This window comes from Scyliorhinus canicula, chromosome 6 (genome assembly GCF_902713615.1).
Source record: "Scyliorhinus canicula chromosome 6, sScyCan1.1, whole genome shotgun sequence".
In the NCBI taxonomy this organism is placed as follows: Eukaryota; Metazoa; Chordata; class Chondrichthyes; order Carcharhiniformes; family Scyliorhinidae; genus Scyliorhinus; species Scyliorhinus canicula.
Window position 1 is genome coordinate 13,644,349 of NC_052151.1, and position 27,720 is coordinate 13,672,068.

General features: G+C 44.4%; 1 protein-coding gene across 5 annotated transcripts in view; it reads left to right on the forward strand.

Moving 5' to 3' along the window:
- Window positions 1–27,720, forward strand: part of disp1 (dispatched homolog 1 (Drosophila)) — a 480,584-nt gene that overhangs the window by 223,866 nt on the left and 228,998 nt on the right. The window contains exons 1-2 of one of the 5 annotated variants that reach the window (XM_038798976.1): window positions 11,249–11,267; window positions 24,158–24,195. The exons of 2 other annotated variants lie outside the window; for them this stretch is intronic. The gene's annotated coding sequence lies outside the window, so the exon portion shown is untranslated. Of the gene's footprint in view, window positions 1–6,278; window positions 6,496–11,248; window positions 11,268–24,157; window positions 24,196–27,720 lie in introns of those variants that run through there. 2 more of the 5 variants (XM_038798975.1, XM_038798980.1) reach the window with 2 other exon arrangements.

Genomic DNA, 27,720 nt, shown 5'->3' on the forward strand with positions numbered 1-27,720 from the left:
TAAATATAGCATTAGAAGTAGACCACATTGAGAGAAATATTGAATTTCTGGTTCCATATTGAAGTAAAACAGGGATAATGTATTAACTTGCTTGCTGTGGGGTTGTTCTTCATGTGTACACTAGGATGTCAGAAAATTTTCAAATGAGCTGCACGAGAAGATTAGTGTATTTTCATCTTTACATATGGATCATGTTGGCAAGGCTACATTTATTCCCATCCCATGATACCTTGGGAAACTGACGGTGGATATTCTACTTGAAGAGCTTGTGGTGATGGTTCTCCCATGATGGCGTTAAGTAGGAGATTTCACAATATTGACATCAGGCTGACGTGTGACTTAGAGGTGATGATGTTGCCAACGGGATTGCTGTTTTTGTCATTCATGCAGCAAGCTCTACAAATAGAATATCCACCATCCCTTTCCCAAGGCATCGTGGGATGGGAATAAATGTAGCCGTGCCAACATTCCAAAGATGTGCAGGTTAGGTGGATTGGCCATGATAAATTGCCCTTAGTGTCCAAAATTGCCCTTAGTGTTGGGTGGGGTTACTAGGTTATGGGGATAGGGTGGAGGTGTTGACCTTGGGTAGGGAGCTCTTTCCAAGAGCTGGTGCAGACTCGATGGGCCGAATGGCCTCCTTCTGCACTGTAATTCTATGATAAAACATGATCCAAATGCAAAGATGAAAATATACCAATCTTCTCGTGCAACTCATTTGAAAATTTGCTGACATCGTAGTGTACACAGGAGGAGCAACAACTCCACAGATGGAGGTTGCAGGACGGAGGTACTGTTAAAAATAGAGTTGCTTCAGTGCATCTGTAGATAGAACACACAGCAGCCGCAAGTTGTCAGCGATGGAGGGGGTGGACATCAACTCCATTGGCAGGGGTACCGATCAAACAAAGCGATTTGTTCTGCAGATGGTGTTGTTCCTCCTGAGAGTTACAGCTGCTGCCTCCCAGGCAAGTGGTGTGTATTCCATCACAGTCCTGACCAAGCTTGTTGATGGCAGAGACACTTTGGCAACAGTTGCAGTGAAATTGGGCTCTTGTTGTGGCAGGAAGATTTATTATGCTTCCCAAACTTCAACTAATTCAACAGGAAATGCTAATCAAAATACAAATCTGCTGGTAGAACGCTGTTCACAATGGAGAATTCAATATCAGCAGTCAAAGTGGTTTTACGTTTTCTTTGGTGTCCATTTAATGTCTGTTTAGTTTTTTGTCTTTTCAGGCAGCGTAAGACCTTTAAAAGCGCTTCTAGAGGTATAACATTTACAGTATAAAAGTCCATTTGGCCCATCCTGAGCTATCCACAATCCTGTTCTCTGACCATCCCGTCTACCTTTTCAGTTTTCTCTTTTTCAAATGGTAATTCACCATTTTAAAACTTAAGATTGCGTTTCCACCCACATTCGCCCTAACCACTCCAAGCCAGTCTTAACAGTAACCAGAAACATCCCGTATGACCAGTATTTTTCAATGTAGCTCTCTCACTTGAAAACAGGAAATTTGCAACTTCTTTTATTAGAACTAAGAGATCTCCGCGAAGTGTTCAACATTGAGTATTTTGGTGAAAACAACTTGGGAGAAACTGCTTCCATTGGTTGGTGAGTCAGCCATTTGGTAGCATGAATTTCAGATTATTACTGAGAATAAAGGGATAGAGGTTTAGAGAAAATGTTCAACACTAGTGGAAGCAGGATCCATAGAAAAAGGTGGCTTGACCCGAGTCCACATATATTCAAATTATTCAAATGGAGAATTATTCGAATGGTGTGTCGCAGAATTACAGAATAATACAGTGCAGAAGATGTCCTTCGGCCCATCGAGTTTGTACCAGCGCATGAAAGACACCCGCCTACCTAATTCTATTTGCCAGCACTTGGCTGTCATGTGAGAAGAAAATGGGTGTTTATAAATGGGCGTGTATATAAATATCTGTAGTGAGAGTACCTTTAAGAAATGGGTGTTTATCAGTGATGTCAGAGTCTGTCAGCTTTTTACTTTTGTTTTAGGCTGTTTGCTGCAGGGTGTGTTTTAGTTTCATTTTCAGAGCTGGATAGCTGCAGTCACAGCCAGAAGGGGTATTAGTCTCTCTCTAATCTAAAAACAGTAAATCAATCCTTTGGTAATTTAAAACTAATAACTGCTCTCAGTGGTGACTTTAACCTGATGTACTTCTGTTAAAGGTTTTGTTTTTAAGTCTTATGGATGTTAAAAGGAAAGCTTAAAGGATTACTTAGTGTTGTATTCTTTGGGGGTTGTGTTTGAATTGATGGTTGCTAAGATGTTCACTATGTTTTAAAAAGGTTAACTTGAGTTCATAGCATAAACATTGTTTTGTTTTTAAAAAATACTTTTCCATTTCTGCTGTACCACGCCTGTAGAGTGGGCTGTGTGCTCCCCATACCACAATCTAGTAAAAGTTATGGGTCAGGTGAACTCCATGATACACTTTGGGGTTCTCTAAACCCTGGCCCATAACATGGCTCATAGCCTTGAATGTTATGATGTGCTCACTGCTCACAGAGTGCTTCAACTTGGGTAAGTGTAAGAGTAAATCATCACCTGATCGATCGTGGTGCATCTCATTGGATGTGATTGGTTGCCATTTTAAAATGTCACCTGCAGGGTGGGCATATCTTAAACTCCCGTGCACCTTCGTAACACAGCTAATATTGCCTGTTTGAACCCTTTCTCCCAGCTTCAACTGTAAGTAAAAAGCACATTTGTGGGAAGGAAAATTGAAGCTGACTGCCAATGAAATTGGCATGTTGTGGCTGAAAAAGATTTATATGCCGAGTATATGCAAAGACATGATTTTTGTAGCTTTAAAATTGGGGTTGCCTTGAATGCCGTATCAACAGATCCATCATGATTTATGGTATATTGATCTCGGAGGAAATGCAGCGTGATTACCAGAAGGATATCTAGACTCCAAGTATTATATAAGAGGGGGGATTACACAAACTAGGGTCGTACTCCTTGCAATTTAGAAGTCGTCATTTGATTGACATTTGGACCTCATAGGGTTGATCAAGAGAAACTAATTCTGCTAATTTGGGAGCCTAGGACCTGAGGGTATAGTTCAAAAATTAGAACCTGCTAGGAAACAATCTTACAGAGCAAAGATGGATCTTTTTTTTATTTGTTCATGAGACGTGGGCATCGCAGGCTGTGCCCATCCATAATTGCCCACGAGGGGGTAATTACGAGTCAACCACATTGCTGTGGGTCTGGAGTCACATCTGCCAGACCAGGCAAGGATGGCAGATTTCTTTTGCTAAAGGACATTAGTGATCCAGATGTGTTTTTATGACCGTCTACAATGGTTTCATGGTCATCGCTAGACTTTTAATTCCATATTTTTATTGATTTCAAATATCACCATCTGCAGTGGCGGGATTTGAACCTGCGTCCCCAGAGCATTACTCTGGGTCTCTGGTTTACTCGTCTAGTGACAATACCACTTCGCCACCGCCTCCCCACTCTTCCATAAACAATAATGGAAGCGAGATCAATTATTATTTAAAATCTGAACTTGATCATTTTTTGTTGACCAAATGTAACAAAGGATATGTGGAACTTCCATGTTTCTATGTTCTCCACCACTGCACCAGCTTAGAATAGCACAGATCAATGATGGAAGGTGGGAGAATAGCACAGATCAATGATGGAAGGTGGGGGAAATAGCACAGATCAATGATGGAAGGTGGGGGAAATAGCACAGATCAATGATGGAAGGTGACAGAATAGCACAGATCAATGATGGAAGGTGGGGGAAATAGCACAGATCAATGATGGAAGGTGGGGGAAATAGCACAGATCAATGATGGAAGGTGGGAGAATAGCACAGATCAATGATGGAAGGTGACAGAATAGCAGAGATCAATGATGGAAGGTGGGAGAATAGCACAGATCAATGATGGAAGGTGACAGAATAGCACAGATCAATGATGGAAGGTGGGGGAAATAGCACAGATCAATGATGGAAGGTGACAGAATAGCACAGATCAATGATGGAAGGTGGGAGAATAGCACAGATCAATGATGGAAGGTGACAGAATAGCACAGATCAACGATGGAAGGTGGGAGAATAGCACAGATCAATGATGGAAGGTGGGAGAATAGCACAGATCAATGATGGAAGGTGGGAGAATAGCACAGATCAATGATGGAAGGTGGGAGAATAGCACAGATCAATGATGGAAGGTGGGAGAATAGCACAGATCAATGATGGAAGGTGGGAGAAATAGCACAGATCAATGATGGAAGGTGGGGGAAATAGCACAGATCAATGATGGAAGGTGGGAGAATAGCACAGATCAATGATGGAAGGTGGGGGAAATAGCACAGATCAATGATGGAAGGTGGGAGAATAGCACAGATCAATGATGGAAGGTGGGAGAAATAGCACAGATCAATGATGGAAGGTGGGAGAATAGCACAGATCAATGATGGAAGGTGGGAGAATAGCACAGATCAATGATGGAAGGTGGGAGAATAGCACAGATCAATGATGGAGGGTGACAGAATAGCACAGATCAACGATGGAAGGTGGGAGAATAGCACAGATCAATGATGGAAGGTGGTATATTTCTCCTCTACAGAGCTGAGTATGACATTACCAGCTGGTGGTGCATTTACCTGCTGAGTCACCCAGTTAAACTTGGCTTTTATATCTTTTAAGATAAAGTATTTATTTATTTCCTCTCGTTAACATGACTGTAAAGAATATGCATGTTTGAAGGGTAAAGGTTAATGCTGCAGCACTATCCTCTGAACAGTATATTATTTGTTTTGGGGAGTCCGGAGATGGGTGAGCTCTAAGTATGAATGTATTCCTCTTTGTGTGCATCTCGGTTTGACTCAGTTCAGTTCCCACAATCAAGCAGGAGTGATGGTGTGATACATGTTTGCACATTGCATTGCAATTCACAGCAAAACCAAAGGAAGTATCCAGCAGCTGCTGTGTAAACAAGGTATTAGAGCTCTGTGTGAAGAGCTTAAGGAACTATTATATCTACGTGTAGAAGAGCAAACCGGTGTTACATAAAATTGTCTATCTGGCTAACCGCAATATGATCCGGCTTGTCTCTTTATAAAATCAGCCGAATGCTGCACCCGAGGGTAATTTCAGCAATTTTGGACAAATAATCTATCTGTAGAAGTAAGCCTACCCCTGTCCTGTCGCTCCCTGATAACAAATAATAAAAATAAGCTGCAGCCTCCAGCAGAGAAGCTGAATAGCTGAGTAAAAGAATTGTTTTACTGCTCAAAGTAATGTGTTGTTTCCCAGAAGGTTGGAAACCTGTTCCAACCTGTTGTCGATCCTGGCTGCAGTCTTCATCCAGTGAAGATGTGAGAATTTTACTTGGGACCACAGACTTGTGCAAATGACCCCCAACAACAAAGGACCTCATTTCATCCCATTTTAGTAATCTAGGAAGGGTAAATATTTAACAGGACCATCTGACAATGGGAGTCAGAGAAGGAAATTAAAGTTTGTTGGGGTCACATAGGAAGTGTTGCCCTCCTCCCCACCTCCTACTTTCTCTTTTACTCACTCACCTGACTTGATCACTCGCCTCACTCACTCAACATCACTAATCTCCCCTTTCTTTCACTCGGTACCTTCTATTTGAGTGCAACGGAAACATTTAGGAATCACAGACTTTCCATTATTGGTTAATATTTTTTTTACGGACTTTGAGAATAGCTGTAAATTTCCAGATATTTATCTGTCAGAGTTTGTTTTATTTTTGGTTTAAAGTTGTGTTTCCTTTGTAGCATTGATGAGCCCCAGCTCTAAAATAAAGAGGCAGCCACAGAAAAAGCTTGTGTGCTGATGTGCTGGATAATGGTGTTGAGGTTTTCAAAAGGCTGACAATTGCATGATTTCCAGGGTGATCGCACCGAAGATGTGAGTTGGTGAAAGGGCTCAGCTTCTTGGCCAGTCAGCTTTGTATTCAGGCTATTCCTCAAAGCAAATTTATCTCTTTTTGAAGTGACAGTGAATGCTTCCTTCATTTTTATCTATTAAAGCATTGCATGCTTTCATGCACATACTTGGTAGGAGAGCAAAGTAACTCAAATTCTTCTAATTTATTGAAAGCGCCAGAAACATTTCCTTCATCTGACCAGAGGTTTGTCAGTTCCCAGTAAAGGGATGTAAATAGAAGTAAATGGCAGGGGACCAGTGGCAGGGAGCCAGTTATCGTCCATGTAATTCAAGCTTGGAAGCCGGGAGCTACTCTCTACTGGGTGGTGGGTCTCGGGCAATGTGCTGCAGCTCTGGTTTGTCAGCTTCCAAGCTGTGGACTGCGTTTGTTAAAGTGCAGACCAATTCTGTTTATAAGAGCACGGGTGTGTGCAGAGTTCAGAGCTGTAAAATAGGGTCCGCAGGGATTTAAACTGGGTGAAAAGATACCCTAGGAAACTGAGCACCAGTGTTTAACTCCTTGGCGTACAACCCCAAGACACTACAGTAAGTGGAACTGCACAGCTTTATGATTATGAAAGTTTTTTTTTGCACTGTTGAGATTTACTATGTTTTATATCTGAAGGCTGAAGATGATCTATGTAAACTTGATTTAAATAGAATTACTTCAGAGTATAATGTGATTATGTTGTGTAAATTCATGACTTATTTGCTTTTAAATGACTTACTTCTATATTTGACATGACCTGACGATATGTGCACTACAAAATTTGTGAAAAAGCAATAAAAATGGATTTGCTTTTGAAGTTTTACTGAATTCCATCTTCAGAATAAAATTTCAAAAATAAGAAAGAAGTTCGAGTTGCAAGTTTCAGATTCCATTTTTTTGCTATTCTCGACAAGATTGGTGGTTTTCTATTTGAGAAGATGTTGGAAAGGGTCTTTAGCTTTTCCTCTTCCAGCTCAGGCTTCCACTGCTGCTGATCTGCAGCCATATTTTAGCCGTTTTATTGCTTCGCACTGATTTGTGGCCAACAGTGTGCCAATGTGTGTTGCACCATATCCAGCAGTTGCTGAAGGCAGATATTTATTCCTGCAGTGAGTATTTGCTATAAAATGTTATGCCTTATACTTAGAAACAAAAGATGTGGCTTTCACTCTTGACTCTTTGACATCAAATGTGTTAACTGATTAATAAATATATGAAGCCCAATTCCATTCATCTTGAAGCATTTAAGGCAGCTATCATTTCAAAATGTATTCTTCTCTATTGATTGTTCTTAGAGTACGGTTTTTACAGTCTTCAGGAGCGAACCTTAACAATGAGCATCAGCAAATTATTCAACTGCAGAAGGCATCACAGTCATACTTATCCCCTTCATCCTGCTTTTGCATGTGCACTCTTGAGTCATTGGATGTGGAGCAGAGTGAAAATCCTGGTTGATTTTTTACCTTTCGTCGTTGCAAGAGCACTGAGGCATTAATCTGGACGAGATAAGATACTTGTGATGGATTTAGTCACTGACTAGTGGATGTACTTCTCGGTTGGCTTGTGATTTAGGATCAGAATATACATTAGTGGCACAGGAGTTGGTGTGAACTGCTAATAGAAAGGAGAGATCCAACACCTTGTTCTCCATTGAATGTATTTCTCACTCCCATTTCAATAACAACTGGCTAGCGTGCATCAGAGTCTTTGGCCACTGACCAGAAACTCAACTGGACCAGTTATATAAATACTGTGGCTACTAGAGCAGGTCGAAGGCTACAAATTATATGTCAAGTAACTTGTCTCCTTACTCCCCAAAGCCTGTCCACCGTCTGTAAGGCACGTCAGGAGTTTGCCCAAATGAGCTCAGCTCCAATAGCACTCAAGGAGCCCAACCCTTTCCTGGACAAAGCAGCCAGCTTGATTGGTACCTCTTCCACCATCTTCAACATTCACGTCCTCCACTGCCGATGCATACTGGCAGCAATGTTTACTATTGGCAAGATGTACTGCAGCAGCTCACCAAGCCTGCTGTGACAGCGCCTCCCAAACCCCTGACATCTACCCCCTAGAAGGGTAGACGAGGGTAGCAGATGCATGGGAACACCACCACCTGCAAGCTCTCCACCAAGCTATATGTCATCCTGCCTTGGAAATGTATCACCGTTCCTTCATCGTCATTGGGTCAAAATCCTGGAACTTTCTTCCTAACAAGACTGCAGATGACCCCACACCAGGGGGCAATTAGGCATGGGCAATAAACGCTGGCCTACCCAGCAAGGTCCACATCCCATGAACGAAGAAAATGAAAAAAGATCAAGGGCTGTTGAGGGCAGGAACTGGATGCACTGCATTACAGATTAGATAATTACTTAAAGTGTGAAAAATTTACAGGACTGTGGAGGAAATGAAGAGGGATGGGCATAGTCAGATAGCTCTTTCAGCAAGTCAGCAGGGGCCTGGATGTACTGAATAGCCTACTTCTGTGCTATAAGGTTCTACAAGGGCAGCACGGCAGCATTGTGGATAGCACAATTGCTTCACAGCTCCAGGGTCCCAGGTTCGATTCCGGCTTGGGTCACTGTCTGTGCGGAGTCTGCACATCCTCCCCGTGTGTGTGTGGGTTTCCTCCGGGTGCTCCGGTTTTCTCCCACAGTCCAAAGATGTGCAGGTTAGGTGGATTGGCCATGATAAATTGCCCTTAGTGTCCAAAAACACACACTTAGTGTTGGGTGGGGTTACTGGGTTATGGGGATAGGGTGGAGGTGTTGACCTCTGTTAGGGTGCTCTTTCCAAGAGCCGGTGCAGACTCGATGGGCTGAATGGCCTCCTTCTGCACTGTAAATTCTATGATAATCTATGACAATGTAATGGTTAAGGGGAGGGTATTGATGTCAGTATTGTGTTGCAAGGAAACCTCTCAGTAAAGTATGGAGGCTTTAGGGATACAAAAGTAGTGATGATATATATGTTTCTCGGGTGAAGAGGGTGACAATGACCTTCCAATGTGGACTATGCATATTGTCCATAGCAAGTGTTGCTAGCACTTGAGATTCTTGGGCATTCTGATGACTTAAGGTAATGCTGAAAAAGAGCCAAAGGAATCACTAGGTTTACTGTTATCCAGAAGTCCCTGCAAAGGAGCTGAATTGGGATTCATTTTTAAAATATAGTTTGTTTTTGAAGCATGCAGTGATTTGCCATAGAGAGTAGTTGCAGGAGACTTGCATCTTTTAAGGGAAGAGTAGATAGACATTTGAAGTAGAGGAATACAAAACCAGTATGAAACAAGATCAGTCTTTAGATTGCTCTAGCAAAGACTTGGGCCCAGATTTTCACCGAGTGATGGCGACTCCACGGACATTGATCTAAAAGCCCCACTCCATTTTTGATATCCTATTTTTGTCGGTAGGGGAAAAGGGATGAGGCATGATTCCCAGGGAAAACTGAACTCAGCTGGGCAATGTGAACTCAGGATTGAGTTCAGACCCCATTTTTGTTGTAGCAAGGGCCTTGACCTGCGTGGTGTGATTTATAAATATTTAGATTAGACTCTTGAAGGGTGGAGAAGATTGATAGAGCTCTGAAGTTATTAAAACCCCAGCCCTTAAAAGCATAAAAGATAGACTGTGTGTCAGTGAGAATTTTTTTAAAAAACTGCTCCCTTAGTTACAATAGCTAGTTGTTGACATTTCCTTAAGGGCTACCTTTAATTCATTATTAATGTTTGGCTGAATTTCACAACCTATAATTATCCCAGCAGAGGGCCTTGTGTTCACTGTTTGATTGACACCCACGGAAGAATTAGCTGTCTTTGTTATGGGGTTATGAATACAAGTCTGTTTTTATACTTCAATACTTGAGGGGAGTTAAAAACTTAAATGCTTTTTCATGAATGGGACTTTTCTAAAATTAATACAGCTATAATAGATATTTAGAACTTTATTCTATTTCATCTCAACATGGCTCCTGAGGCCTGTCCATGGTGAAAAGGGATGATTTGATATGGAGGGTCTAAGGGCAAAGGGTAGTGGGTAGTTTGGCATGAGAAGTCATTCAGTTGCATTGGGGTTATCGGAGCACATGGGGGTGGGTGGTGGGAATGGGTTGGCATGGCTAGGCACAGAATGTTGATGGGAAGGTGAGGGTTGGGGGGCCTCAAATACGCGCAAACAACTTCCGACAAAATCCCAGAGAACCAAGATGGGCCTTTGTAATATCCTGCCTTGGCATTTGGCAAGCCTTGGCACTTGGCAAGCCTTTTGCCATGCTGCACCTGCGCCTCCACCTCCTGAAACCAAGGTCCTGCCACTTGGGGGAATTTTTCTCAAGGAGGGTGTTGCAAACCAGGGAATTTCCCGAATCACGTTACCCACCTCAGGTGCACAAATTTTGACCATTCAGCCCATTATGTCTATGTCATCTCTTTGAAAGAGCTATTCAATTGGCCCTTTCCTATTGTTAGCTCTCCATAAGCCCTGTAAATCTTTCCCTGCAATTATTTATCCAACTCCATTTTGAAAGTTATTATGTAATCTTCCACCACAACTTCAGGTTTGCTGCGTTTCCAAAAAAAAAATCCCCGTATATCACCTCTGGTTCTTTTACTAGTTATCTTAATCCTCATCTTGGGTGGCACGGTGGTTATCACTACTGCCTCACAGCTCCAGTGTCCCCATGTTTAATTCTGACCTTGGGTGACTGTGCGGAGTCTGCACGTTCTTCCAGTGTCTGCATGGGTTTCCTCCGGGTGCTCCGGTTTCCTCCCACGGTCCAAAGATGTGCAGGTTGGGTAGATTGGTCATGTTAAATTGCCCCTTGGTGTCCAAAAAAGGTTAGATCGGGTTACTGGGTTATGGGGATAGGGTGGAGGCATGGGCTTGAGTAAGGTGCTCTTTCCAAAGCCGGTGCAGACTTGATGGGTTGAATGGCCTCCTTCTGCACTGTAAATTCTATGATTCTATGCCCTCTGATTACTGATACATCTGCCACTGGAAATAGTTTATTCTTCTTTACTCTATAAAAACCCTTCATGTGTTTGAATACCATGGCAATTCTGGCACTGACTGGATCACATGTATGTCTTCTGTGCCATTGTGATCATGGCTGCTATCAAATTCCTCTCTAAATTTCCTGTGTTGTGGAGTACATCACCAGTTTTGGCAATCTGAAGTTCCTCATCCTTCATGCACAGCTCTCTGTGATGTAAACATTTTTGATTCTATTCACGAATTACAGGTGCTGCAAAGCGTCGACATACCTGTGCGAATGATGACCAATTTTGGATTCGAACCTCTGTTCGGAGTTCCACCGACTGCCTGCCGCAAAGGTGGATCGTCTGCATTAAATTTTGTAATCATCTTCACAGCAGCTACTTCACTCCAGAACAACTACACAATTTAAAGCTATTACTTCTGAATTAACCATTCAAACTTCTAAAAATAGGCGGGCACCAGATAATCCAATCAAGCCTGTCCCAACTCGCCAGCCTGACTAAACACTTCCACCCGTTGCAATATAGCCTTGCATTTCTCTGATTGGACTGATTGAACCATCCTTCCATTCAATCTGAAACAAGGGTGATTACATGGAATGGAATTTATAGTATAGAAACAGTTAATTTGCCCCAACAACTGTCTGCCAGTGTTTATGCTCCAAACAAACCTTCTCCCACCTTACTCCATCTAACCCTATCAGCAGAACTTTTTATTTTTTTCTCTCGTGTATTTATCTAATTTACCCTTAAATGCAATAATCACCATATGGTTTCACATTCCACATTCTAACCACGCTCTGAGTAAATAATTTCTCCTGAATTCCATATTGGATTGATTAAGTGCCCATCTTATATTTGTGACCCCAGATTTTGGGCTCCCCCACAAGTTAACATCTCTTTGTGTAATAAAACTCCTTAATGGCTTTGAAATCACCGTCCGTTCCTCCCTCAGTCTCTTCTTTTCTGGAGAACACAACGCCGGCCTGTTCAGGTTATCCTGAAAATTATAATCCCTTTGTTCTGGACCATGGAAATCGAAAATTATTTGTTCAAAATTTGCGGGACACTTATTTTTGGAGCTTGGTGTGTTTTGTGCCTGGAGCATATGTTATAAAATGAAGTTAATGTTTAGCAAGCCAACTGTATAATAATTGTGCTCGAGTTTTTCATCCTTGAGGATGAGAAAATGTGTATTTTCAAGAGATTTCATTTCGGAATCTTCTATTTTTCTCATCATTCCGCCATTTCTCCTGCCTTCCTCTGAAGACAGTGTCTCGTGATGGTGCCAGAGTCACTGATAATCATTGGTATCTTTCTCTCTCTTAGCCGTTCTTTGTGTTGAAGCCTTGGCACCGAAGGTCCATAGGGTGTTGGTCTATGATTATGCACAATAGCTGAACATGTACCTTTCACTACCTGACAACTACATTCACACTCATTACATGACCAAACTTTTTCACAGGAGCAAGTTGTGCCTTTGAAATTCTCTTTCTGCCTCATTTTCAAATGAGTTATCAGCAATCCATAGGGGCAGCATGGTAGCACAGTGGGTAGCACTGTTACTTCACAGCTCCAGGGTCCCAGGCTCGTTTCCCAACTTGGGTCACTGTGTGGAGTTTGCACGTTATCCCTGTGTCTGTGTAGGTTTCCTCCGGGTGCTCCGGTTTCCTCCCACAGTCCAAAGATGTGCTGTTAGGTTATTTGGACATTCTGAATTCTCCCTCAGTGTACCTGAATAGTGTACCGGAATGTGGTGACTAAGGGCTTTTCACAGTAACTTCATTGCAGTGTTAATGTAAGCCTACTTGTGACAATAATAAAGATTATTATTATTAAGAAGAAGGAGGAAAGCTATTTCCATTTAAATTTGTCCATTTACCTTATGCTTCCACCAGGTGTACCATATAGCTGAGCATTCTGCTTGGAAGCCGATACCAAGTATTGGTTGCTCTCTGCAAAATGGAGCCTACTATTATTTCTGTTGGTATTTGCTTTTACTAGTTTGTGCCTAAATCCCCAACTACCACAGTTTGGTTTCAAATAATATTACATATTTTTTCATATCATTTATTATTAATAGTGGTTTGGTCACACAGAACCTGAGTCACTGTGCGGAGTCTGCACGTTCTCCCTGTGTCTGCGTGGGTTTCCTCCGGGTGCTCCGGTTTCCTCCCACAAGTCCTGAAAGATGTGCTGTTAGGTAATTTGGACATTCTGAATTTGCCCTCTGTGACCCGAACAGGCGCCGGAATGTGGCAACTAGGGGATTTTCACAGTAACTTCATTGCCGTGTTAATGTAAGTCTACTTGTGACAATAAAAGATTGATTTTTTAAAAAGGAAAAAAAAACTCAACACACAATTAACTTAAATACTAAAACTAACATAAGCCCACTAACAACTGAGCAAAGGCGACAACATCCGCCCATACCCCAGACTGAACCACCGGCAAATCTGACACAACAAACATGGCCATCAGCAGACATGGGTCTAAATAGTAAAGATTATTTAGCACACTGGGCTAAATCGCTGGTTTTGAAAGCAGACCAAGGCAGGCCAGCAGCACGGTTCAATTCCCGTACCAGCTTCCCCGAACAGGCGCCGGAATGTGGCGACTAAGGGCTTTTCACAGTAACTTAATTTGAAGCCTACTTGTGACAATAAGCAATTTTCATTTCAAATCCACATGGAGCATCTCCATGGGGCAGAACCAGAACATGTGTGTGTGGCTAGCCGAATCAAGGGAACAGCGATCACACCTATCCTCAACATATGGGAAAAACCCACTCACCCGTACCCTAGCCAAGTGCACCTTGTTTGATACCTTAAACTGAATTAGGCTCAGCCGAACACATCAGGATGTGGAGTTGACCCTGTGAAGAGCCTAGGAGGGCCCAATTCACTCTCCCATTATGGTCTCACACCACTTAATGGAGCAGAATCCGAAGAGAGAGTATAGCCATATAGAGCTGAAATAGACACCTCGCCAGGTCAAAACAAGGACAGAATCCTCTTCATCAGGGAAGAAGATGGCGCCAAAGGAAAGGAAGGAAATCGCCAACTTGAAAAGACCGAAAAAGGCTGGAGTTGGGCAGCTGGAATTTATCAACCAACTCCGTAAAATTGGCAAACCACCCCTCCACAAACAAGTCCCCAAACCACTCCGGACCCTTCTCTTCCCAAGATTTAAATGTTGAGTCCAAACCAAAAGGTTAGACAAGGTTGTAAATAGGGCTAGTGAAGATGGGGAAAGGAGCTTAAAATGCTGTCTGAACTATTTCCAAATCCTAAGCGAGAAGATCACCACTGGATTCGAGGAAAATCTAGTGGTGGAAAAGGGCAACGGTGCAGTAACCGTGGCAAGAAGAGTACAAAGAGCTCAGGAACTAACATCCATTTGTCCCCAAATAGAATCGGGATCACTGATCCACAACATTTATGAATGTTAGCGGCCCAGTGATAAACCAATAAACTGGGGAGGGCCAAGCCCCCCAGTCGTCTATCCCTTTGGAACAGAACACTCTCGGCTTCTTCCCACCCAAATAAAAGAGGATATCAATTTGTTGACCTTGATTTAAAAAAAGGATTTGGGGAGAAAAATGGGAAGACGTAAGAAAAACCTTGGGAGCACACTCATTTTAATTCAGTTTGAGTCCTACCTGCCAAGGATAAAGGAAGGTTGTTCCCCTCTTTAAATCTACTTTGACACTATTAACCAGATAGTGAAAACTTGTTGAAAAGGTAACATCCCTAGTTGGGCTCGCCGCCCAGGGGGGTTAACCGGGAAACATTCACTCAGAGAAGGAGAAAAGGTGTTAAGCAACTTTATTTTCCTGTCGATAGGAGGTTGGATCTGTAATACAAAGAAGTAGGTCGTCTGCATAGAGACACCTGATGCTCTCCTGCATCCCAACTAATACCCCTCCACTGAATAGAGGGCCTCGCCAATATAGAGAATGGCTGTACTGTCAGAGCAAACAGGAGTGGAGAAACGCTGTCTAATGCCCCTATTCAAGGGAAAGTAATCCGAGTTCAAGGTGTTCGTACAACCAGTATAGGGACATGAAATGAAAATCGCTTATTGTCACAAGTAGGCTTCAAATGAAGTTACTGTGAAAAGCCTGTACGGGGAGGCTGGTACGGGAATTGAACCGTGCTGCTGGCCTGCCTTGGTCTGCTTTCAAAGCCAGTGATTTAGCCCTGTGCTAAACCAGCCCCAGTTATATAACAGGCGAATCCAGGAAACAAATTTATGACCAAATCCAAACCTCCCGAGAATCTCAAATAACTACTTCCATTCCATCAAATACTTTTTCAGCATCACAAAATACTATAAGCTCAGGTTCGAGTACTGGGGAGGGGGAAAGGCTAACATTTAACAGGTGACATATCTTGGCCAACAATTGTCGGCCCTTCATGAAGCCTGTTTGATTCTCCAAAATTATATTTGGGAAACAAGACTCCAACCAGAGCGCCAAGCACTTAGCGAGTAGCTTGCCATCTGCAAAAGTGAGATAGGGGGGTATGAAGCATACTCTGTCGTTCCTATTAAGAAGCTGGGAAATAGAGGCTTGAGTGACAGTCAGAGGCAATCATTGAACATATCCAAAATAAAGAAACAAGCTGCTCTGAAAACGTCTTCTGAAATTCAATCAGGAAGCCACCTTTGCCAGACTGCATCAGCCCAATCCATTGTAAAATCTCATCGGGGCATAACGGGGAGTCAAACTCACTGCTGCTATCCACCTCAACCATTGGGATGGGCAAACTGTCCCTAGGATATGACCAATTAATCTGCAGGGGACTCCGATCTATTAAGATCGCAGTAAAAGAATTTAAAAACTGAATTGACCTGGGGAGGGGTGGAAACAAGATTGCCGCCCAAAGTGAATATCTAAGTGATCTCCTGCGAGGCTGCCTGCCTTGAGTGGCTGAGCAAGAAGGCGACTGGTTCAATTCATCGAACCTGCACATCTTTGGACTGTGGGAGGAAACCGGAGCACCCGGAGGAAACCCACGCACACACTGGGAGAAGGTGCAGACTCCGCACAGACAGTGACGCAACGGGGAATCGAACCTGGGACCCTGGAGCTGAGAAGCCACTGTGCTAACCACTGTGCTATTTACGGGATGTGGGCTTTGCTGGTTAGCCCAGCATTTATTGCCCCTCTCTCGTTGTCCTTCAGAAGGTGGTGGTGAGCTGCATTCTTGAACCGTTGCAGTCATTGTGGTGTGGGTACACCCACTGTGCTTTCATAGATATCATAGAATTTACAGTGCAGAAGGAGGCCATTCAGCCCATCGAGTCTGCACCGGCTCTTGGAAAGAGCACCCTACCCAAGGTCAACAACTCCACCCTATCCCCATAACCCAGTAACCCCACCCAACACTAATGGCAATTTTGGACACTAAGGGCAATTTATCATGGCCAATCCACCTAACCTGCACATCTTTGGACTGTGGGAGGAAACCGGAGCACCAGAGGAAACCCACGCACACACGGGGAGGATGTGCAGACTCCGCGCAGACAGTGACCCAAGCCAGAATTGAACCTGGGACCCTGGAGCTGTGAAGCGATTGTGCTATCCACAATGCTACCGTGCTGCCCTCTGTCAGGCAGGGAGTTCCAGGATGTTGCCCCAGTGTCAGTGCAAGAACAGCAATAGATTTCCATGTCAGAATGGTGAGTGACTTGGAGAGGAACTACTGGTGGTGGGGTTTGCAGACTGCTGGACTTGTCCTCCTGGATGGTAGTGGTCATGGGTTTGGGAGGTGATGCCCAAAGAACCAGAACCATCTTCCTTTGTGCCAGGTTTGACTCCAACCATTAGAGTGTTTTCCTCCCTATTCCCATTGATTCCAGTTTAACTAGGGCTCCTTGGTAACATACTCGGTCAAATGCTACCTTGATGTCAAGGGCAGTCACTCTCACCTCACCTCTGGCATTCAGCTTCTTTGTCCATGTTTGGGAGGTGATGCCCAAAGAACCTTGGTGAGTTCTTGCACTGAGTGCTGAATTTGGGTGCATTTGAGTGCTATAGTGAGAGTTTGGTGACTGAGGGAGTGCTGAATTAGGGTGCATTTGAGTGCTATAGTGAGAGTTTGGTGACTGAGGGAGTTAGGTGAGGAGGGAGTCCTTTCATTTAATTTCCTACATTTCATCAAAGAACGTGAAGGGAGCCGGGAGTTTACAGAGCATACAGCTGACTGGGAGCAGAGTCAGAGGGCGGAGTTCCAGTTGGTCCACAGTACAGCTACACTCTGTAAGATCAGAGGGGATGGAGGCTAGGGCAGTTGCATGCTCCTCCTGTAGGATGTGGGTAGTGAGGGATACCACCGGTGTCCCTGCTGACTATACCTGCGGGAAGTGCACCCAACTTCAGCTCCTCAGAGACCGTGTTAGGGAGCTGGATGAACTTTGGATCATCTGGGTGGCAGAGGGGGTAATAGAGAAGAATTACAGGAAGGTAGCCACACCTAAGGTACAGGACAAGTATAGCTGGGTTACAGTCAGGGGAAAGAAAACTAACAGGCAGACAGTGCAGGGATCCCTCGTGGCCGTTCCCCTTCAAAACAAGTATACCGTTTTGGATGCTGTTGGGGGGGGGGGGGGGGGGGGGGGGATGATCTACCGGGGGAAGGTCCTAGCGGCCAGGTGTCTGGCACTAAGCCTGGCTCTGGGGCTCAGAAGGGAAGGAGGGGAGAGTAGAAAAGCAATAGTGATAGGAGACTCAATGGTTAGGGGAATAGATCGGAGATTCTGTGGCCGCGAGCGAGACTCCCGAAAGGTATGTTGCCTCCCGGGTGCCAGGGCCAGGAATGTCTCGGATCGTGTCTTCAGGATCCTTAAGGGGAGAGTGAGCAGCCAGAAGTTGTGGTGCACATTGGTACTAACGACGTAGATAGGAAAAAGGGTGTGGAGGTAATAAACAAGTTTAGGGAGTTAGGCTGGAAGTTAAAGGCCAGGACAGACAGAGTTGTCATCTCTGGGTTGTTGCCGGTGCCACGTGATAGCGAGGCTAGGGATAGGGAGAGAATGCAGTTGAACACATGGCTGCAGGAATGGTGTAGGAGGGAGGGCTTCAGGTATTTGGATAATTGGAGCGCATTCTGGGGAAGGTGGGACCTGTACAAGCAGGACGGGTTGCATCTGAACCAGAGGGGCACCAATATCCTGGGGGGGAGGTTTTCTAGTACTCTTCGGGAGGGTTTAAACTAATTTGGCAGGGGAATGGGAACCGGATTTGTAGTCCAGCAACTAAGGTAGCCGATGTTCAGGACGTCAAAGCACGTAGTGATGCAGTGGGGAAGGTAACACTGACAAAGGAGAGTACTTGCAGGCACGGAGATGGGTTGAAGTGTGTATACTTTAATGCAAGAAGCATCAGGAATAAGGTGGGTGAACTTAAGGCATGGATCGGTACTTGGGACTATGATGTGGTGGCCATCACGGAAACTTGGATAGAAGAGGGGCAGAAATGGTTGTTGGAGGTTCCTAGTTATAGATGTTTCAACAAGATTAGGGAGGGTGGTAAAAGAGGTGGGGGGGCGGGGGGGTGGCATTGTTAATTAGAGATAGTATAACAGCTGCAGGAAGGCAGTTCGAGGAGGATCTGCCTACTGAGGTAGTATGGATTGAAGTCAGAAATAGGAAAGGAGCAGTCACCTTGTTGGGAGTTTTCTATAGGCCCCCCAATAGCAGCAGAGATGTGGAGGAACAGATTGGGAAACAGATTTTGGAAAGGTGCAGAAGTCACAGGGCAGTAGTCATGGGTGACTTCAACTTCCGAGACCTTTAGATCAAATTGTTTGGATGGGGTGGTGTTTGTGCAGTGTGTCCAGGAAACATTTCTAACACAGTATGTAGATTGTCCGACCAGAGGGGAGGCCATATTTGATTTGGTACTTGGTAATGAACCAGGGCAAGTGATAGATTTGTTAGTGGGGGAGCATTTTGGAAATAGTGACCACAATTCTGTGACTTTCACTTTAGTAATGGAGAGGGATAGGTGCGTGCAACAGGGCAAGGTTTACAATTGGGGGAAGGGTAAATACGATGCTGTCAGACAAGAACTGAAGTGCATAAGTTGGGAACATAGGCTGTCAGGGAAGGACACAATTGAAATGTGGAACTTGTTCAAGGAACAGATACTGTCATAATATACATCTATGTATATAATGGAGTGCAGGCAGGCAGTGATTGACACACAGGATGACCAGTAAGCACACAGAACAGAGCAGCCAATCACCAGACAGGACACTACCACTATAAAGCCAGAGGGCATTAGGTTTCCCGCTCTCTCTGGACCCAGCCACTGAGACAGTCAGAGTTCATGAGCTAGACAGTGCAAACACCATGCGGTAGCTAGTAAGTCTGGTCAGGCCAGTACTCGGTCTCCAGTCAAGTCAGTATAGTGTCAACCCACAGTTGAACATTTATATTAGTTAAGACGTTAAATAAAATCGTGTTGTATCTTATCAAGTGTTGGAGGTCTGTCTCTCGCTACACTGCATCAAGTGCAGTCCACGTCGACCCAACCTGCCTAACACATCAGATACTACGTGTCCTTGATATGTATGTCCCTGTCAGGCAGGGAAGAGGTGGTCGAGTGAGGGAACCATGGTTGACAAGAGAGGTTGAATGTCTTGTTAGGAGGAAGGATACCTATGTAAGGCTGAGGAAACGAGGTTCAGACAGGGCGCTGGAGGGATACAAGATAGCCAGGAGGGAACTGAAGAAAGGGATCAGGAGAGCTAAGAGAAGGCATGAACAATCTTTGGCAGATAGGATCAATAAAAACCCCAAGGCCTTTTACTCATATGTGAGAAATATGAGAATGACTAGAGTGAGGGTGGGTCCGATCAAGGACAGTAGTGGGAGATTGTGAATTGAGTCTGAAGAGATAGGAGAGGTCTTGAACGAGTACTTTTCTTCAGTATTTACGTATGAGAGGGGCCATATTGTTGGAGAGGAATGTGTGAAACAGATTGGTAAGCTTGAGGAGATACTTGTTCGGAAGGAAGATGTGTTTGCTATTTTGAAAAACTTGAGGATAGACAAGTCCCCCGGGATATATTCAAGGATTCTATGGGAAGCAAGAGATGAAATTGCAGAGCCGTTGGCAATGATCTTTTCGTCCTCACTGTCAACAGGGGTGGTACCAGGGGATTGGAGAGTGGCGAATGTCATGCCCCCGTTCAAAAAAGGGAATAGGGATAACACTGGGAATTACAGGCCAGTTAGTCTTACTTCGGTGGTTGGCAAAGTAATGGAAAGGGTACTGAGGGATAGGATTTCTGAGCATCTGGAAAGACACTGCTTGATTAGGGATAGTCAGCACGGATTTGTGAGGGGTAGGTCTTGCCTCACAAGTCTTATTGAATTCTTTGAGGAGGTGACCAAGCAAGTGGATGAAGGTAAAGCAGTGGATGTGGTGTACATAGATTTTAGTAAGGCAGTTGATAAGGTTCCCCTTGGTAGGCTTATGCAGAAAGTAAGGAGGCATGGGATAGTGGGAAATTTGGCCAGTTGGATAACGAACTGGCTAACCGATAGAAGTCAGAGAGTGGTGGTGGATGGCAAATATTCTGCCTGGAGCCCAGTTACCAGTGGCATACCACAGGGATCAGTTCTGGGTCCTCTGCTGTTTGTGATTTTCATTAATGACTTGGATGAGGGAGTTGAAGGGTGGGTCAGTAAATTTGCAGACAATACGAAGATTGGTGGAGTTGTGGATAGTGAGGAAGGCTGTTGTCGGCTGCAAAGAGACATAGATAGGATGCAGAGCTGGGCTGAGAAGTGGCAGATGGAGTTTAACCCAGATAAGTGTGAGGTTGTCCATTTTATGAATGCGGAATACAGGGTTAACGGTAGGGTTGTTGGCAATGTAGAGGAGCAGAGAGATCTTGGGGTCTATGTTTATAGATCTTTGAAAGTTGTCACTCAAGTGGATAGAGCTGTGAAGAAGGCCTATGGTGTGCTAGCGTTCATTAGCAGAAGGATTGAATTTAAGAGCCGTGAGGTGATGATGCTGCTGTACAAAACCTTGGTCAGGCCACATTTGGAGTAGTGTGTGCAGTTCTGGTCGCCTCATTTTAGGAAGGATGTGGAAGCTTTGGAAAAGGTGCAAAGGAGATTTACCAGGATGTTGCCTGGAATGGAGAGTAGGTCTTACGAGGAAAGGTTGAGGGTGCTAGGCCTTTTCTCATTAGAACGGAGAAGGATGAGGGGCGACTTGATAGAGGTTTATAAGATGATCAGGGGAATAGATAGAGTAGACAGTCAGAGACTTTTTCCCCGGGTGGAACAAACCATTACAAGGAGACATAAATTTAAGATAAATGGTGGAAGATATAGGGGGGTGTCAGAGGTAGGTTCTTTACCCAGAGAGTAGTGGGGACATGGAATGCACTGCCTGTGGAAGTAGCTGAGTTGGAAACATTAGGGATCTTCAAGCGGCTATTGGACAGGTACATGGATTATGGTAGAATGATGGGGTGTAGATTAATTTGTGCTTAATCTAGGACAAATGTTCGGCACAACATCGTGGGCCGAAGGGCCTGTTCTGTGCTGTATTTTTCTATGTTTTATGTTCTACATCTTGGAGATGGGCACCCATTCGGTACCACTGTTCATCAGTGGTGGGGGGTTTGAATGTTTGTGGAAGGGAGAGCAGTCAAGCGGCTTCTTTGTCTTGGATGGTGTTGAGCTTCTTGAGTGTTGTTGGAGCTGCACTCGTCCAGGCAAGTGGAGAGTATTCCATTGCACTCCTGACTTGTGCCTTATGGAGGGTGGGCAGACTTTGGAGGGTCAGGAGGTGGGATACTCGCCACAGGATTCATAGCCTGTGACCTGCTGTGATAGCCACAGTATTAATATGGCTAGTTCAGTTCAGTTTCTGGTCAATGGTAACCTCCAGTCTATTGATTATGGGGGATTCAGCGATGGTAATGCCATTGAATGTCATGGGGTAATGGTTAGATCCTCTCTTGTAGGAGGTGGTCATTGCCTGACACTTGTGTGGCGCAAATGTAGCTTGCCACTTGTCAGCCCAAACCTGGATATTGTCCAGATCTGCTCCATTTGGACATGGACTGCTTGATTAACTGAGGAGTCGCGAATGGTGCTGAACATTGTGCAGTCATCCACAAACATCCCCACTTATGATGGAAGGGAGGTCATTGACAAAGCAGCTGAAGGTGGTTGGGCCTAGGACACTGCCCTGAGGGACTCCTGCAGTGATGTCCTGGAGCTGAGATCCAACCAACCCAACCATCTTCCTTTTGCCAGGTATGACTCCAACCAGCAGAGAGTTTTCCCCCTGATTCCCATTGACTCCAGTTTAGCTAGGGCTCCTTGATGCCACACCCGGTCAGATGCTGCCTTGATGTCAAGGGCAGTCACTCTTACCTCACCTCTGGCATTCAGCTCTTTTTTCCATATTTGAACCAAGGCTGTAATGAGGTCAGGAGCTGAGTGACCCTGGCAGAACCCAAACTGAGCGTCCGTGAGAAGGTTATTGCTGAGTAAGTGCTGCTGGATAGCACTGTTGATGACTTTTTCCATCACTTAGCTGATGATGGGGAGTGGACTGATAGGGCGGTAATTGGCTGGGTTGGATTTCTCCTGTTTCTTATATACAGGACACACCTGGGTAATTTTCCACATTGCCGGGAAGATGCCAGTGTTGTAGCTGTACTGGAACAGCTTGGCTAGGAGTGCGGCAAGTTCTGGAGCACAAGTTTTTAGTTCTATTGCCGGAATAGTGTCACGGCCCGTAGCCTTTGCAATATCCAGTGCCTTTAGTCATTTCTTCATATCACTTGGACTGAATCGTATTGGCTGAAGACTTACCTGTAATATTGGGGACCTCATGAGGAGACCAACATGGATCATTCACTCTGCACTTCTGGCTGAAGATTGTTGCGAATGTTTCAACCTTGTCTTTTACACAGATGTGCTGGGTTCCTTCATCATTGAGGATGGGGATATTTGTGGAGCCTCCTCCACCTCTATGGAGTTGTTTAATTGTCCATCTTCTCTCACGGCTGGATGTGGAGGGACTACAGAGCTTACATGTGATGCATTCTTTGTGGAATTGCTTAGCTCGGTCTATTACTTGCTGCTTATTCTGTTTGGTACACAAGTACCTGATTCTGGCGAGTCAGACGGTGAGGCGGCCAGCACGGTAGCACAGTGGATAGCATTGTGGCTTCACAGCGCCAGGGTCCCAGGTTCGATTCCCTGTAGGGTCACTGTCTGTGCCGAGTCTGCACGTTCTCCCCATGTCTGCGTGGGTTTCCTCCGGGTGCTCCGGTTTCCTCCCACAGTCCAAAGACGTACAGGTTAGGTGGATTGCCCATGATAAATTGCCTTTAGTGTCCAAAAAAGGTTAGGAGGGGTTATTGGATTACGGGGATAGGGTGGGAGTGTGGGCTTAAGTGGGTCGGTGCAGACTCGATGGGCCGAATGGTCTCCTTCTGCACTGTATGTTCTAAAAAAAAAGCTAGTGGTACTAAGTGCCACTTAATACGGGCTGCGATCTCGCCAACATGCCCCTCGACAAAAATCCCGCCAATTGCAACCAAAATGTTTCCATTAAATTGCGCCCATGACCTATTGAGCTGGTGTCCATCTTGGGGTCGACTCGTCCTGTAGTAATATCAGCTGGGATCATAACACTCACTAAAAACTGCCCGTGCCTCTAAAATCTCCTTGTTAGTTTCTCTCAGCACTTTGGAATAAACATCGTCTAATCCTCAGCTTTTACTTGATTTAGGCGATTTCAATTTGTCTCAGACTTCCGTCTCGATTGTACTGAAGTCCTAAATGTTGCACTGATAGTCTTTTCTCTTTTGAAGTCAGTATGTTTTTAATGCTCAGGAATCCAATATAATGCTCAGGAAATAATAATTCATATTTTTTACTATCTTGTACCCAAGTCAATTTGCATCTTTTAATGTCTTCAGTTTTTCTCTGATAATCCTCTTGCTATTGAAGTATTCAATGAATTTATACTGCTCCTTAAAACCCACCTCTGAATAAGCTAATGGTCATCTAAGTAACTCAGTGGCAAAACATTTATCCAATAACACTCCTGTGAAGCACCTCAGAACATTTTAATATGCTAAAGATACTTTATAAATGCAAGTTGTTGCTGCTGTTGTTATGTGTTGTTTCCATTTTCTAGGTTATTTTTATGACTTATTTTGTGTTCTTTCCAGTGAGATCTTCCTCCTTTCTCCCTGCAGGATTTGTTGAGGTAATTTTTCCTCTTCGTGTATTTTTTATTGGTCTATTTAGCGTCAGGCTGGAGGCCTGAGCTGCCAACCTTGTTTTTTTATTGTCTTCCTCCAATCTGTTTATTTTAAATTTTGCTTTGAACGTGGCCATTTTCAGACTATAAACCTCGCTCCTCGGCTTAATTTGAACCCATTTCAAGGTAAACTTGCTCATTCTGTGATCCTCAGGGGAACTGTGACTCATTACATTGTGTACTTTGGGTACATTGTCTGGGTCGCTTACGAATCCCAGGTCAAGGTGAGCACTGCCTCTTGTGGCTTCTCGTGCATGCTTGAGCCTTGAAATAATTATGCATCACATTCATCAACTCTTTTGAGTTTTTCCACTTTATATAGAGTGGATAGCTATCTCCCCCATTAACGTTCCTGTTCTCAGACCTGTGTTGACCTGATATCACATCTATAGCATTAGAAACAGATTTTCCACCTTAGAAATTGCTAACCAGAGTTTTTCTTTCTGTAGCTTCCCCTCTCCCACAGCCTCAGCTTTAATTGTGACTATTTTTCAGATTGCAGGATGGTAGACAGCCAGTCATTATCCTTAAGGGTCATTGCTGGCAACACTGATTTTATTGATATATAAATTACTTGCATATTGTAATGCAGAGTAGATTTTCAGAATTTACTGATGGCACTAATCTTGAAGATGTGGCAGTGAGGATAATACCAATCGACAACAACAGATCGTAGGCTGGCAGAATGGGCAGAGAAGGAATTTAATACAGAGAAGTGTGAGGCATTTTGGCAGAAAGGTGGGTAGAGGCGGCATAGACTTAATGGCACAGTCCAAAGAGTGCAGGGACAAAGAGACCTGGGGGGGCGGAGGGGGCAATTCATGTCCATAGATTTGTGAAGGTGGCAGGGCGTATTGAGAGACTAGTTAGTAAGAAATGTGGGACTTTGGGCTTCATAAAAAGAGGTAAGGGTATTGAGTACAAAAGCAGGGAAGTTATGCTGAAGCTTTATGAAGGCCTGGATAGACCACAATTAGCATATTACACCTAGTTTGAGTCACCTGACTTCAGGAAAAATGTGATTTTCCTTGAGAGGGTGCGGAGGAGATTTACTTGAATGGTTCCAGGGATGAAGGATTTTAGCTACAAGGTTAAGTTGGAGAAATGGGGTTGTACTTTTTGAAGCAGAGAAGGTTGAGAGAAGATTTGATTGAAGCATGCAAGATTATGACAGGTTTGAATAAGGTAGGCGAAAAGGGGATAAATTTAGGGTTTGGGGCAAGAGATGCCAGGTTGGGGTGGGAGATATGAGGATGAACTTTATTTACGCAGCGAGTGGTAATGAGCTAGAAGTCGCTGCTTACAGGGGTAGTGGAAATGGAGATGATCAATGATTTCATAAGGAAATGGATGCATGCTTCAGGGAAATAAACATGCAATGCTACAAGAATAAAGTAGGGGAAAGGATCTGTTTGAATTGCTCTGCAGAGAGTTGGTAGGGACTGACTTGATAAGGCAAATGAAAGTAAGCGCACAGGAACAGCAGGTAATAAAGAACACAAATGGTACGTTGGCCTTCATAGCGAGAGAATTTGAGTAGAGGAATAGGGATATTTTACTGCAATTGTATAGGGCATTGGTGAGGCCACACCTGGAGTTTGTGTGCAGTATTACTGTCCTTATTTGAGGAAGGATGTTCTTGCTATGGAGGGAGTGCAGCGAAGGTTTACCAGGCTGATTCCTGGGATGGCAGGACTGTCATATGAGGAGAGACTAAATCGTTTAGGATTATATTCATTGGAGTTTAGAAGAGTTAGAGGGAATAAACTTAAAAAAATTCTAACAGGATTAGACAGGGTAGATTCAGAAAGAATGTTGCCGATGGTGGGGGAGTCCAGAACTAGGGGTCATAGTTGGAGGGTAAGGAGTAAACCTTTTAGGACTGAGATGAGGAGAAATTTCTGCACCCAGAGAGAGGTGAATCTGTGGAATTTGCTACCACAGAAAGTTGAAGCCAAAACATTGTGTAATTTCAAGAAGGAATTAAATATAGCTCTTGGGGCTAAAGGGATCAAGGGATATGGGGGGAAGGCGGGATCAGGGTATTGAACATAGTGATCGGTCATGATCGTGATGAATAGCAGAGCAGGCCCAAAGGGCCGAATGGCCTCCTCCTGCTTTCTATGTATGTTCTACGTATGAGCTGGTTAGCAGGACTAGCTGAAAGCTGCAAAATGATGCAAAGATGCAACTGGACAACAGGATAATGATGAAGGATGGGAGGCAGAGGGTGAGATTCAGGGGAATTTGTGACTTCCTTTTAAAGGTTCCCCCAGCAGAAGAAAATACCTGGCCTTGAACCCAGTCACTGGGTGAAATTTTGTGACCTTTGATTTGTATTTATAACAGTTTACTGCAAGTTGCAATTCCAATGTTTTATTTGAAGTCACTGTTCAGCGATGCAGTACATTTGAATTGAAATGTTTTCTGCACTGTTAAAATTGGAGATTCATTCCAGTTACTTGAATTCTGCCATCATCATTTGTGGCAATTGCAATCGGACACCCTACTCGCTGTGGGATCCAATGTTCTCGCTCAGGGACCACTGTAGTCAATATTGTGTCTGTGACAACTTATCCTTGGAGAATGAAACAAACAGCAGCAACTGCTGCAGGCGATTTAGATCAAGGCCTTTGGGGAATATTTAGTTGGCAAGTTTAGCTGATGACAGTTCTGATCTGAATGAAAGGCAGAAACCAATATAATGGTAACTTTCAGAAGGGCATTAGCTCAATACCTGAAGAGGAAAAATGACAAGACTATGGGGGAAAGAACAGATGTGGAATAATTGGATAGTGCTGTCAAAAAATGGGCATCAGCACTTTGGACGGAATGGTCTCCTGTGCTGTACGATGCTACCATTCTCTTCCAGCATCATGTTCCGGAGCATTGGGAACATTTCCAAATGAGAGGTTTGGCAAACAATTTGTTTCTAGCCTCCTTTTCCTGCAGGTTTGCAACTAGCAAGGTTTGTAAGTGTTCTTGCCCCAGCATTGCACTATGGGCTGTGTGAGTGAAGAATATTGAGATGGGGGATTTCTGCACCTTTCGGTCAGAAAGCTCATTCAGAGGGCAGCACCGTGGCACAGTGGTTAGCACTGCTGCTTACGTGGGCAGCACCGTGGCACAGTGGTTAGCACTGCTGCTTCACATGGACAGCACCGTGGCACAGTGGTTAGCACTGCTGCTTCATGTGGGCAGCACCATGGCACAGTGGTTAGCACTGCTGCTTCATGTGGGCAGCACCATGGCACAGTGGTTAGCACTGCTGCTTCATGTGGGCAGCACCATGGCACAGTGGTTAGCACTGCTGCTTCATGTGGGCAGCACTGTGGCACAGTGGTTAGCACTGCTGCTTCATGTGGGCAGCACTGGCAGTAGTTAGCACTGCTGCTTACGTGGGCAGCACCGTGGCACAGTGCTTAGCCCTGCTGCTTCACATGGACAGCACCGTGGCACAGTGATTAGCAC